This window comes from Amphiprion ocellaris, chromosome 1 (genome assembly GCF_022539595.1).
Source record: "Amphiprion ocellaris isolate individual 3 ecotype Okinawa chromosome 1, ASM2253959v1, whole genome shotgun sequence".
Taxonomy (NCBI): Eukaryota; Metazoa; Chordata; class Actinopteri; family Pomacentridae; genus Amphiprion; species Amphiprion ocellaris.
Window position 1 is genome coordinate 27756781 of NC_072766.1, and position 14607 is coordinate 27771387.

Below are 14607 nucleotides of genomic sequence, written 5' to 3' on the forward strand. Positions count from 1 at the left end.
AAACAGTAAATCTACTCTCTAATGGTCAACATTGTTTAATGATTGATTCACGTTATAGTACATCTTAGTGTAGATTGGAAAAATAAACTCCCAGAATATGACCCATGTAATGATTAACACTATAGTTATTACATTTAAATTACAGCACAGATAAGCTGGATAATAAAATCCTCTCCCCTAAAGCTAAAGTGACCTTTCTGTCTTTTAGTGCTTGGAAAACTATATGAAATAGGAAATCTTCCCAGGCATACTTTAAAACGAACCTCTGCCGTTGATGCTGATACTGTGACGTCTGTCTTCATCTCAGGTGTCTCGTATTCACTGTGAGGATCTTCTGAGTGAAGCAGACCCCAGTGAGAAGGATAACCTCATCTGGTTGTGAAGAAAACTCAATGGATGACATCCTCAGTGAACCACTTCCTGTTTAGCTTTCACTTACAGAAGGACAGACCAACTCTTTCAGCTGTTCATTATTCTCTGTTCTTACTATTCACAGGTTCCATTTATAACCTTTAACTTCATCTCTGCTGTTGTAGCATAAATACAGCAGAAAAAGTCCATGTTATTTATAGCAGATATGCTGCATTAAAACATCAACACATTCAGGCCAGGAGCTTCATTATTTCCTTTACTGCACATTTAAAAACTACATTATTTAACAATTCTGAACTGTAAGGATGTGTAAACACATGAAATAAATGGATGAAATAAATGTGTTGCTTACAGTGAAGTGTAAAAACTGAACAGTCACAAGACAAGGAAAGGAAGGAAAGGACACAGTGAGGAAAACATCTACAAGATTCTTTCATTTCAACTGCTGGAACATTAAATATCAGAGTGAACACATTAGGATATGAATGGAACACAACAGACTGTTGTTTTTGTTCTATTTTGTAATCTGATGTAAATGTTTGTTTTTCTGGTTGAGGCTAAAGACCATTTTACTGCCTTAGATGGACAATAAAATTTATTCTGTTTTATTCGAATGTATCATTAGCATTAACATGAGCTCCACACAGTTATCTGACCATACACTGTTGTAGAGAAAAAAATCAGTCTGAAGCAAAGAACAGAGACATTAACTCAGAACTTAACAGAGAGATTAGCATTCATCAGTAACAGAATTCTGTGGAGGAATATAAACGAAGATTTATTTATATCTACTGATCATTAAGACAGCAGTTATTGATCCGTTATGATTGATCAGCTGTGACCTGCAGGACACTTAGCTCCAGCTTACAGTTAACTAGTTTATGACACTGACTAACCTGATTTAGCATCAGCGTTAACACTAAATCAGGAAACGTAACCTCAGATTTTCAGAACAATTTTAAAACACAATGTTAGAACATGTTTATATCAGAGGTTACAGTATGATGTTAACTTACAGTAACTTCACTGCTTTATATGTGATATTGTAAGAGTACAAGTTATAAAAATGACTTACCTGTAGAGTTTATCTTCACTTTTGGAGGCTAACGTTGTTAGCAGCAGCGTCAGTAAACAGCAGAAGCCGGTAAATGTGGGCAGGACAGAGAGTCCTTGGCTCTCAGTCAGTCTGACCAATCACTGCTCTCCGACTCTACTCTCTGAGAATCTTGTTGTCGTCACTGGCTCCAAAAATAAAAAACAAGATGTCAACCAGGAAATGGGCTTCGTTTTCTCAGTGCACAAACCAGCGGGTGACGTCACAAGTGCTACGTCCATCTTTATATATTCTATGGCAAGAACGCATCGAGGCCAAAGAACAACTGGAATACCAGCGTACTTGATGACGTCACCGCCTTGGTTCATCTGCTCCGGTTATTTTTACCGTGAAAAACAATGAAATCAAACAGATATAATAACACAGCTTTGCATGTTCACGTTTTAATATTAAAACAGTTACTGTGTATATATATTCAGGTTTGGAAGATCGTTATAAAGCTTTTTTTTTATGTTTTAGAGCCGCTGATTTATTGATAGCTGTAGTTTGTGATACAGTTGAACTGAACCGTCTTATTCTCAGTTCTATCAGTTCTGTTCACAAAAACTTTTCAGAAACTGATTGCTGAAAAAATATTAAACCTTCACGAGGACACCTCATAAACAAGGATGGATGGTTTACAGTTTTATTATCAACATTACTAAAATACATGAGTCTACATTCTACATACAGAGCTGCTGTTTGCCATCAAACATCCAGAGGTTTATAGTCTAACAGACACACAAACAGTACTACACTTTAATGTGATCACCAGGACTTCTGTATGCTGAACATCATCAGTAATTAATGAGAGAATATTTCATGTCAACTACTTTACTGAGAACCTGAATACAGGTGAGCTCCTACAGGTGAGCTCTTCTTCTGCCTGTCAGGTAATAAAACAGAAAACTTTTAAAACATCAGCAGCATCTGATCAAACAGGTCTAATGTTAGAGAAAGATTTACTTCTGGCTTCAACAATTCAATTAATTTTTTGAACACAGTTGAATAATATTTAATTGCAAAATGCTTAAATGCAATTCAGCATTTATCTCCTTTAGTTTCCAAGAACAGCATCCTGCTGGTCCAGATGCTGAAGATGGAGCTGCTGATGTTCTGTCTGTGGAGTTTCTCAGCAGTCAGTGAGGATCTGGATTTCTTCAGATGTTCCTGGAATAAAATATTGCTTAAATGTTATTTTTAATGCACAGTAACAGTCATAAGAATAGAACAAAGTTGTACTACAGGTAATGAAGACAGGACAATAATTCAGAAGAACACAGTCAGCGATTGAGTAAAACATTAACAATATTATGTTATGAATTTTAAATTTAACTTCTTTCAAGCCCATTTTTCTCTGAAGAATAAAAAAAATACACCATGAGGCCAAAGTGTGACCATTAGATAAATGTAAAACTACTTATATCCCCATTTAACCGCTTTAGAACCGTTAGAGGCAGATTTCAAAAAGTCTTGCCAGCAGAAGGCTGCTCTCGGCGGCTACAGTGAGTGCTGAACGTCCGGTCATAGCTGTCTAACCTGGACACTCACGTCTCTGAAACCGTTGGAGTAAATTTTTAATCAGGCTTTATCTTTAGAAATTGACCACATATTTGACGTTTACACAATTACTTTCTCACCTGAAATAATCTGAAAACTACATTTTGTATCATAATAACAGTAGTATTCCCCAAAAAATATGTTACCTCTGAAAGTTTCCTCCTCAGAACCCTCAGGGCTTTTTGCGCTGGTCGGCCCGAAATGCATTATGGGTTATTTGGCCACCCCAAGTCCACATAAGTCCGGTCCGATGCAGTCTTGATGATGTGGGCAGAGCGAAAACACATCCGGGCATTACTTCTGTTCTCGGTCAGATGCGTTCTTAGAATTGGAACAGTACTTGGTCTCCGACTGATGACGTTTCACAAGTATGCGAGAACGCAAGTACGGACAAGTATGCATATTGAGAAACGGCACAAGCCTGGAGCTCCAGGCCAATCACTCCTGATGACTGTCAGGTGGGATCTGGAGCTCGTCCTTGAGCCAGCTGTAAGCAATACAGCCTCCACAAACCATCCCAAAACACAGAGGCTGTACAAAGTCCATTACCAACTACATGAGTAGCAGAGGATGTATCACATGTACATGGAGATATTTTCTAAAAGGATGGTCATGGTGACATTTATTTAGTTATTTTTTTTAAAACAAAGGGGAACATATTCCTCTGAAAAGCATTTGTATTAGTGTAGACAACATCTGCAGCTCCTGACCAGTATCTGTAGGATTTTATACATTGCACTGCTGCCACATGCTTAGCTGATTGAGTAATTGCGTGAATGAGAGTGTACAGATTTTCCTAATACAGTTCTCAATGAGTGTGCCTAGTGTTATTTATTAAATTATATAAATGTAAACATATGTTACATACAGCAAAGGCATGTATGTGCACCTGTTAAATTTCCCCTTTCTTACAATGAACATATGAAATATATGTATATAAATATATCAGTATATTGCACATTATCATATATACTGCATAGGACCATTTGGGATGGAATTATAAATGCCACATTTGCAATATGTGAGATAAGTGAAGTATCAATCTCATGGAAACCACAGTTTCATATACAGCAGGACAATTCAATTAAAAATTCACTCGGGCCAGATTTTCAGACTAAAGACATGAGCTGGGCCAGACATTTTTAGCAGACAGTGAGCAAAGGTAACCATTTAAAATAAACACAAATAGATAACAAACACATTGGATGTTTATTAATGTATTGCCACATCCAAAGGGACATAAACACAATGGAAGAGCAGTACTTAAATGAAATCTGTGCTGAAATACTGCTTCTTTAAATTTTACATTTCAAACACTTAACTTCAACACATTTTGATAGGTAAATTCAAGCACATGTTGAGGTGCATTTGAACAGAAAAACAAAGTGCAGATTAGAAACACCATCTTTTCTTTTGCTCACATCTGAAAGTGCATAAAAAAAGTAACTTGCTTAACAGCAGCTTTTCAGAACTTGAGATATTTTTCTTCTTTTGAAATAATAAAAAACAGAATTTGTCCCTGTCCATATTTGGTCTCATCTCAGACAGTCACATCTCCAGTGCATGTAATCAAAAAAGTAAACAGTGGGCACAGTGACACAGTTACTGTCCCTTTGAAACGAAATAAAGCTGACATCAAAGTGCATAATAAAGTGCAACTAAGTGAAATAATTATGAAAACAAAATGTCTTTCTTAAATATTACACTTATAATAAGTGAACAGAAAATAGTCACATAAATACTTGAAACTACATTTAGTGCCTGCTACAGCACACTGCTTTGTTGCACTTAACATTAGGCATTACATCTCAACTTATGAAGATGTGTGTGTAACACTTCCCTTGTTGAGTTTTCTAGTGAGAGAAATGACACCTCTTTTTTTGAACAAGAGCGTGGATGTTTGGCTCATAAGATGTAAATGTAATCCGAGGGCAGTGGTGAAGAGTCAGACAGCAAAGAGAGCTGTTTTTTTTTTTTTTTTTGTTTTGATTTTTATCATGTTCATGTGTGAAAAGCTTGATTCACATGTGTATGTTGATCCAAACATAATGAGCAAGTGGACTGCAACTTTCTTAATGTTAGGGAACTGGTGCACATTGACATTACATCTAACCCTAACTGTTGGCGCTGCCATACTACGGGTCGGAATACCGATAAATCATACCATACATTACGGAGGAAAACAACACAACGCGTCTGTCTTGGTGCCGGGCCAGAACCAACTTGCGCCCACTTTATTTTTGCACATGCGCACATATGAATACTTCCTGTAGTTCTCCACATCAGTATAAGAGCACACAGAACAATGTCCTTATACAGTTAACACTAACCCTGCAAATGTTTGAAGTGTCAGACAGGGGTACCTGTTTGATAGCAGATATCGCACTCGTCTTAACTTTATCGTCGGTTAAACTTCATCCACGACAGCCAACATGCAGTCATTCACAGTTTTTGAGTCTGTCAATGGCCTCTTTTTCTTTGCCAAGATCCAAGACCCACGAAGGGAAGCTGCTATGGCCATTTCCTGAGCTGTGCAAGTCCGCTTCATCGTAGTAAGATGCAGTCAAACTCTGAATTTTAGCTGCTCTCTTATGAGATCCCTCGGGAAAGTTTGTCCGAAATGCAGTATGTTTTTCAATGTGGTGTCTTCGGACATTATAATCTTTTAGCACTGCAACGCACTCGTTGCAGAGTAAACATATTGCTTTGGCATTCAGATTTGGTGGTAAATAAATAAATACTTGTCAGTCTGCGCAGGATTAATTGTTTCAGGGTAGAAGAAGACATGCTGCTATTTTCACCTATATAGAACTGCTAATGTTAACGTTTCAAATGCGCCTCCTCAACAACACAATGCATTGTGGGTTAGTTGCTAGGTTACGGTAAGTGTTGCATTCAATGTTTGGAATAATGTTGGAATTTTTGTAAGAACTTGTCAGTGTTACTAAAAGACGTTTTTCTTGGACCCAAGTCCCAATCACTCAGCAGTTGCTTTCGGGACACTCCAGGGTTACTTTCGGGCCACATGTGGCCTGTGCACCACTAATTCAATAGGGCTGATATAGAGTATTAAATGAATTTCACATGTGGTAAACTTACACTATTTGCAACTAAATCACAACAGTCAGCATAACAATATGATTATTCTTCATTGGATTAAAGATCTTAAAGTGCCTAAAATCAACTCGCCAAAAAAATCATGTCGATTCTCATGACATTCACTAGCAACACTGTAATCAATTACCTAATAAACTATGAGAAAAACTGTTGTCTGGTGTATTTTTCTCACTGATGATGCCAATGAGGGAAAGCGAACCATTTCATGTATGGAGCCATTAAATGTCATTATTAAATATTTTCCTTTTGAAATATCATGTTTACAGAAATGTAAAGGCTCCATCCATCAAACACTAAGTAGCAGGAAATAACACAAAGGACAGAATGATAAATCAAGCACTGTGTTAATATGTGTGATGATTACTAATCAGCGGGAGAATCCCAATTATCCAAAGCTTGCACAAAACCTCACTCATGTTCGCACCCATTAAAGTAGTCAGAACATCAAAGTGTCTGTGTAAGTGTTTTCAGAAGTAGCACACTTGTTTATTTTGGTTATGGATTGCACATGTGCGTGGAGTTTGGTGATGAGTGAGAGGGCAAAGCTCTGAGGGTGACTTGTTCCATATCCAGTGGCCCTCTGCTACACTGACAAAGTGCCTGTGAGCTGTGCTGCAGGCAACCCTGCACTCAGACCTCCCACACAGACAGAGCAATGCCTCCCAGGTACTTCATTTTCATTGGCACATGAAGGTATTTTAATGTTTCTCACCATTGTTATAAAACAATTCAGTGTTTTCAGAGCAGTTATTCCAGTAACACAGACTGATCTACAGATCACTGTAATCACGTATTATTGCTTGTTCACTCTTCAGAACACAGAATATCAATAATTAACATTTTTGCAACCATTTTTTGATGATTTTTTTTCTTTCTTTGTAATCTATACTGTATTTTATGTGTACACATAATGCACCCATATTTAGGTTTAAATTCACTGTCATTCAAGCAGTGGACCAGTGCATCATCATTTTACCACAGTTCAACATGGTTCGGTTTGACATCAGTTCAGTGCAGTTAGCAGGATGTCTGGAGAATGTTTGGTCAGCGAGCTGTAAATCAGTTGTTTAACTTGACAGTTTGACAAGTGTATATAAGGAAACATAAGGCTGTTTCAACACCATGTTCTTTAAATCGGATCCCAGTTAGACTAGTTGTTCATTAATCTTCCTCTGATGCGCAGATATAATACTGTCACAACGTACTGAGTCATGCCAACTCCTGTCACAAATTGTCCGAGTTACAGCAGTGCCATGCAGAAGATTGCTGATTTCGAAGACAGAAACAACATTCTCCCCAAATCAATCAACCTACAATTTGAGAGGCTTCTGGACATTCTTGATGTCGCAACTTCTGCCATCACACCAACAAATCACAGATGCCAACATCCAGAGATGATGGTAAGAGTCGTCTAAGTGTGATCTCTGAAACATTGGTGATGAGGACGGACCCTGGCTGGGTGCTAAGCCTAAAAACCTGACCTGTTCTACCCATTCCATGCCTGAACCCAGGCACCTGATCATGGGAGGATAGCTATCGAGGGAACTATGAAGGGGCTTAGCTAAAAACCTTAGATGAGGGCAAAGGAGACAATTTTGGAGCACAGTTTCAAGACATAAGCTCCAGATTGCCAGCACTACTTCAAGGGAATGGCTTTGCTCCTTGGCCATTTTCACTCCACCAAGGAATGTGGCGGAGTTATGTGATGATCGCCGTACATTTGTCTGTCTGTTTGTCTGTTAGCAACATTATTCAAAAACAGACCAACAGATTTGGATGAAATTTTCAGGTAAGGTCAGAAATGACACAAGGACCAAGTGATTAGATTTTGTCAGTGATGCAGCTTATAGTCTGGATCCATGGATTTGTTAAAGATTTCTGTATCATTGTGAGATAGCGGCACGGTGTCACTGTAACTATGACAACAAGTAAACACTACAGCAGTTGCCTGCTGACAATCACATGATTGCAATCCTACTACAAATCAAATTGGGGCTTTTCCATCAGAAATGATACAAGGAACAATTGATTAAATTGTGGGGGTGTTTCCGAGTCCCATTAATTCCCACCGCCTGCTACATATTTAGGTCACGCAATTCGGTATCCGTACTTAACGTACACATGCATAACACCAGCGCCTATGCTCATCGCAAGATAATTTTTTATTAAAGATTTCAGCCATCAGAAATGATACGACTGAGCAGCTTTGGTGGAGTACTGCACTCTTTGAGTGCTTTTCTTGTTTCCTAATGGAATTTTCACTAAGAAAGCAGAAAAATTAAAATAATAATAACTCCTTAAGCAACTCACTGTTACTATCAACAGTGCTTAGCATTGCTGTCTACCAACATCCTAAGCAATAAAAAAATTACCACAATCAGAATCAATGTTTTTCTCTTTCCCATTATACCAGACAGCTTAATTCCAATCTCTCAAAATGAGGCAGTTGACATTTTAGCCCCACTTATTTGTATCACACATTTTTCTTGACATTTTAAGGAATTTAAATAGTAAATTCCTTGCATGAGGAGGGAATATGTTGTCTGTAAGCAGCTTTTGGAAAAATATGGAGGAAAATAATTGATAATTTCCAGTCAGGTTTTCACCAAAGGCAGAGCACAGAAACACCTCACCTTAGAGTCACAAATAACATCCTGCAGCCCGACTGCAGTAAAAGCTCTTTGCCGCTTTTTTGCTCCATTGATCACAACTTTGTATTAGATTGTCTGAAGTACGTTGTAATAATGGGAGTGGTACTTGAATGGTTCTATCAAGTTCCAACTTCATCCTATCTATCAGTGATAGTGGACTGTGTTTTTCCAACCTGTGGACCTGTTTCCACAACAATCAGGGTCCAGTCTGACTCTTCCTCTTATACATCAATTTGCTTAGTCTAATGTAATTGTTATACTGATGATATCCAGCTTTACGTATTTTTGAAACCCTGGAACTTTCAATCTGTCTGCTTTGCACAATTGCATTAGTATATTATATTGCATTGCTGGTATACAGATCAGTAAACGAATGTCTCATGTAACTACTGCTAAATCTCAACAAAAACAAAAGCCCACAAACCAATTGGCGATGTGACAATCACTACATCCATGCTTTTATATACAGTCTATCTTACCAATTTAATATTGGCTTCCAGAAATCTCAGACTCATCTTTAATTTCAAGTTGAGCTGTAAAAAACATGCAGCCAGTTATTTCCTCCTTTTAATTTCATTTAATAAACATTGATGAACTGTGTTATTCTGAGCTTCCAAACAGCTAGGAACACCTTTTTTCTTGTATGAGCTATGGTAATGCACTGTCTTTCTGTATATGTTGAGATGCTGTGCCACACCTTACTACACGACAACTTACTCAAGGCTAGTTCACTGTTCACACATAATCCAGAACAGACATGGGCCATGCATGACTCCGGTGTAGATATTAAAAGTCAAAGTCAGAGTTCACTTTATTGTCTTCCGTGAGAGAAATTTGTCTTGGACAATGGCAAACAGCAAGCTGCACAGCAGGACTCTGTACCTCCTGCCTGAATTCAGCAGTTGATACTCTGGAAACAGGACATGTGATGGGTCAGACAGAAGGTTGTTTCCCTGAATGATGGTGGCCTACACAAACAAGTGGAGCAGAGGTACTAATGATCTCACTTGCCATCTTCACCAGGGTATGAATCTGAGTTTTGGTTTATACTGTAAAGCTTCTTTTCGACCAAAGAGGTGCTAGTTTGGTTCCAGTTAAGTGTCGGCGCTTTTTTGGTTCAAATCTCGTCCCTCCTCAGAACCGGTTTGCTTTTCCGTTGGCAAGGAGCCAAGTTGGAGCCGCGTCATTGCGTCACCGTAAAACGTCAGTATGTCATGGCATGCATAGCCATTCGGCAACGTTGGTGCACCGTAAACATGCAAGTGCTGTTCCTGACTTTGTAAGCCTTCACTGTGATCCAAAGACAAATAATCTAACTGTTAATAGCCAACTGTCTTCAGCGTAGTCACAAGCAACAGCGACTACATTTGAGAAGGCAGGTAGCTGTCAGAGATGTTTTGATTCTTCTGGGTGTGTTAGCATTAGCTTAGCTACTTAGTCCTGACTACATTTGCATCCATTACATTGCGGTTAAACAAACGCAATAAGTTCATGATAAAATCTATGTTCATCTTTATAGGTGGTTTTAAGGCTAATTGCATGGCAGAGGTCAGGTGTTGTCTGGGTACATCGGCAATCACGCCACTGGTGGGACACAATTGTATCGGATTTCAGCTGAAGGCTGCTGTTCTGTCCAAACTGTCATGAGACATTGGCATTTTTACTGTGATTTACCCACCACGATTGTTAGCTTTTGTTTCAATAAATTATTTGAGATGAGGAAACCACTATTGCATGCTTCCACTTAAATGCCCTACTTTCATGATATAATATCATAAACTTTTTACATTTTCCATAAATTTCACCTGAAAGTTGAATAACTTTCTCATCCTTACTCTGAGTTTTTATCTCAATTTTCAGACTTTTTATCTGATTTAGTGCTCAGCTCAGATAAAGTCATTATTGTGGGTGACTTCAACATTCATGTTGACGTGGACAGTGACAGCCTTACGACTGCTTTTAATTCAATATTAGACTCAATTGGGTTTTTTCAACATGTAAATAAACCAACTCATATTTTTAATCGTACCCTTGACCTCGTTCTGACTTATGGCATAGATATCAAACAATTAACAGTATTTCCCCGGAACCCTCTTCTTTCTGACCATTTTATGATAACATTTCAATTTACAACAATAGATTGTATAGGAGTTAAGAATAAATATCATTACAGTAGATGTCTGTCGGACAATTTGGTGACTAAATTTAAGGAAATAATACCCTCTCTATTTAGTTCAGCACCACTTACTGATATAATGGCAGGGAAATATTATAATTTTACCCCCACAGAAGTGGATTATATTGTTAATAATGCTGTAGCCTCACTGCGTACAACACTTGATAGTGTTGCACCTGTAAAAAAGAAAGTTCTATCTCAGAGAGGACCTGCTCTTTGGTATAATTCCCAGCTGTGGACTTTAAAGCAGGCATCCCGAAAGCTGGAAAGGAAGTGGTACTCCACTAATTTAGAGGAAGTTTATGTAGCTTGGAAAAGTAGTCTAGTAATTTATAAAAAAAAAAAAGCTCTTCATAATGCCAGGACAACATATTATTCATCTTTAATAGAGGAAAACAAGAACAACCCCAGGTTTCTCTTCAGCACTGTAGCCAGGCTGACAAAGAGTCAGAGCTCTGTTGAACCTTGTATTCCTTTAGCTTTGAGCAGTAACGACTTCATGAGCTTCTTTACAAATAAAATTATTACGATTAGAGAAAAAATTAATCTGGCCCTTCCTACAAATGTCACAGATGTATCATCGAGTACAGTTGCTTTAGAATTGGCTGTAAGACCAGATGGATATTTAGAATTTTTCACCCCCATACATCTCTCTGAACGAATTTCAATAGTTTCTACATCCAAACCATCAACATGTCTTTTAGATCCTATCCCAACTAGACTGTTCAAGGAGGTTTTACCTTTAATTAATTCCTCAATGTTAGATCTGATTAATCTCTCTCTAGTAACAGGCTATGTACCACAGGCTTTTAAGGTTGCTGTAATCAAACCTTTGCTTAAAAAGCCCACTCTAGATCCAGATGTTTTAGCCAACTATAGACCAATTTCCAACCTCCCATTTCTGTCCAAAATTGTGGAAAAAACAGTTGCAAATCAATTATGTGAACATTTACAGAGGAATAGCTTGTTTGAAGAGTTTCAGTCAGGCTTCAGAGTGCATCATAGCACAGAAACAGCTCTGGTGAAAGTTACTAATGACCTTCTCATAGCGTCAGATAATGGACTGGTCTCTATACTTATTTTGTTGGACCTTAGTGCAGCATTCGATGCAATCGACCACAAACTTTTATTATAGCGACTAGAACATTGTATTGGCATTAAAGGGACAGCACTGGACTGGTTTAAATCCTACTTATCAGACAGGTTCCAGTTTGTGCATGTCAACAATGACTCTTCTGAGCATACTAGGGTTAATCATGGAGTTCCTCAGGGTTCTGTCTTAGGACCAATACTGTTCACATTATACAAGCTTCCCTTAGGCAATATTATTAGGAAGCACTGTATTAATTTCCATTGTTATGCTGACGACACTCAATTGTATTTATCTATGAAGCCAAATGAAACTAATCAGCTAGCTAGACTGCAAGATTGTCTTAAGGACATAAAGACCTGGGTGACCTATAATTTCTTACTACTAAATTCAGACAAGACTGAAGTCATTGTATTTGGCCCCAAACATCTTAGAAAATTGCTTTCAAAGCATATAGTTACTCTGGATGGCATTACATTGGCCTCCAGTACTACTGTGAGGAACCTCGGTGTTATCTTTGACCAGGACATGTCCTTTAACTCACACGTAAAACAAATCTGTAGGACTTCCTTTTTCCACCTGAGAAATATTGTGAAAATCAGGAATATCCTGTCTTAGAGTGATGCAGAAAAACTAGTCCATGCATTTGTTACTTCTAGGCTTGACTACTGTAATTCCTTATTATCAGGTTGTCCCAAAAGCTCTCTGAAACATCTACAGCTGATCCAAAATGAAGCAGCCAGAGTACCGACAGGAGTTAGCAAGAGAGATCATATTTCTCCTGTACTGGTTTCTCGTCATTGGCTTCCTGTTAAATCTAGAATAGAATTCAAAATCCTTCTTCTGACATATAAAGCTCTTAACAACCAATCTCCATCATATCTTAAAGACCTGATGGTACCATATTATCCTAACAGAACTCTTCGCTGTCAGACTGCAGGCTTACTTGTTGTTCCTAGAATCTCTAAAAGTAGAATGGGAGGCAGAGCCTTCAGTTATCAGGCACCTCTCCTGTGTAACCAGCTCCCAGTTTGGGTTCGGGAGGTGGACACCCTCTCTATTTTTAAGACCAGGCTTAAAACCTTCCTTTTTGACAAAGCTTATAGTTAGGGCTGACTGGGGGACCCTTATGGGGTGAGCTGGTGTTTTCATTTGCACAACTGACGTCCCCTCTTGACGTCCTTTAGTTTGCCCCTAGTTATGCTGCTATAGGCCTAGGCTGCTGGGGGACCTCTCTTGATGCACTGAGTCCTTCTCTAACTACCTGTGTGTTTACTATATATACCATTATTGCATTACACTCACTCTGTTTCTTTCTGTGTCCTTTCTCCGAGTGTCCCTGGTCCCAGAGCTGGATGCTTCAGATGTGTGGTTGTTCTCCCACCTCCAGCTGCCCATTTCCACCGATCTACTCTGCATTGCCCTTACTATACTTGATTTGCCCATCTACATATTTTTGAATTTACCATCAGCTATATATTTAATGCCAGAGCCGTACACCATAGCAGTAAACTATAATTAGTTTCCATGTTAGTTGTACTTTGCATGTATCATCTGTCTTATCATGCATGTATTATACTGTGTGTTTTATGGTCCTTGTGTCCCCCCCCATCTCTCTACCTCTATCCCTCTACCTCTACCTCTCTACCTCTTCTGTCCCTCTCAACCCACCCGGCCAGCAGGCAGATGGGTCCCCCCACATTAGAGCCGGGTTCTGCTCGAGGTTTTTTTCCTTGTTAAAAGGGTGTTTTCCTGCCACTGTCACCTTTTGGCTTGCTCTGGGGGTCAGGCATATGGGTTCTGTAAAGCGTCTCGAGACAATTTGACTGTAATTGGCGCTATATACATAAAATTGAAAAAAAATTGAATTGAACTTTTTGTGAGTAGTGTATGTAGACACGTCATGTAAGCACACTTCAATAATGTATCTGCTGCAGTAGTGCAGTTTATCCATCAAGCTTGGTGTGACAGTAAAAAAACAACATACACTATATTGCCAAAAGTATTAGCTCACCTGCCTTGACTCGCATATGAATGTAAGTGACATCCCATTCCTAATCCATAGGGATCAGTATGACGTCGGTCCACCCTTTGCAGCTATAACAGCTTCAACTCTTCTAGGAAGGCTGTCCACAAGGTTTAGGAGTGTGTTTATGGGAATTTTTGACCATTCTTCCAGAAGCACATTTGTGAGGTCACACACTGATGTTGGACCAGAAGGCCTGGCTCTCAGTCTCTGCTCTAATTCATCCCAAAGATGTTCTATCGGGTTGAGGTCAGGACTCTGTGCAGGCCAGTCAAGTTCATCCACACCAGACTCTGTCATCCATGTCTTTATGGACCTTGCTTTGTGCACTGGTGCACAGTTATGTTGGAAGAGGAAGGGGCCAAACTGTTCCCACAAAGTTGGGAGCATGGAATTGTCCAAAATGTCTTGGTATGCTGAAGCATTCAGAGTTCCTTTCACTGGAACTAAGGGGCCAAGCCCAGCTCCTGAAAAACAACCCCACACCATAATCCCCCCTCCACCAAACTTTACACTTGGCAC

At 38.9% G+C, this 14607-nt stretch overlaps 1 long non-coding RNA gene across 1 annotated transcript; it reads right to left on the reverse strand.

Moving 5' to 3' along the window:
* Positions 1-2097: 2097 nt before the first annotated feature.
* LOC129349648 (uncharacterized) lies at positions 2098-3355 on the reverse strand. The gene is made up of 2 exons (XR_008602731.1): positions 3172-3355; positions 2098-2635 (listed from the first exon to the last, which is right to left on the reverse strand). It is a non-coding gene; the product is annotated as an uncharacterized LOC129349648 (long non-coding RNA).
* Positions 3356-14607: the final 11252 nt, after the last annotated feature.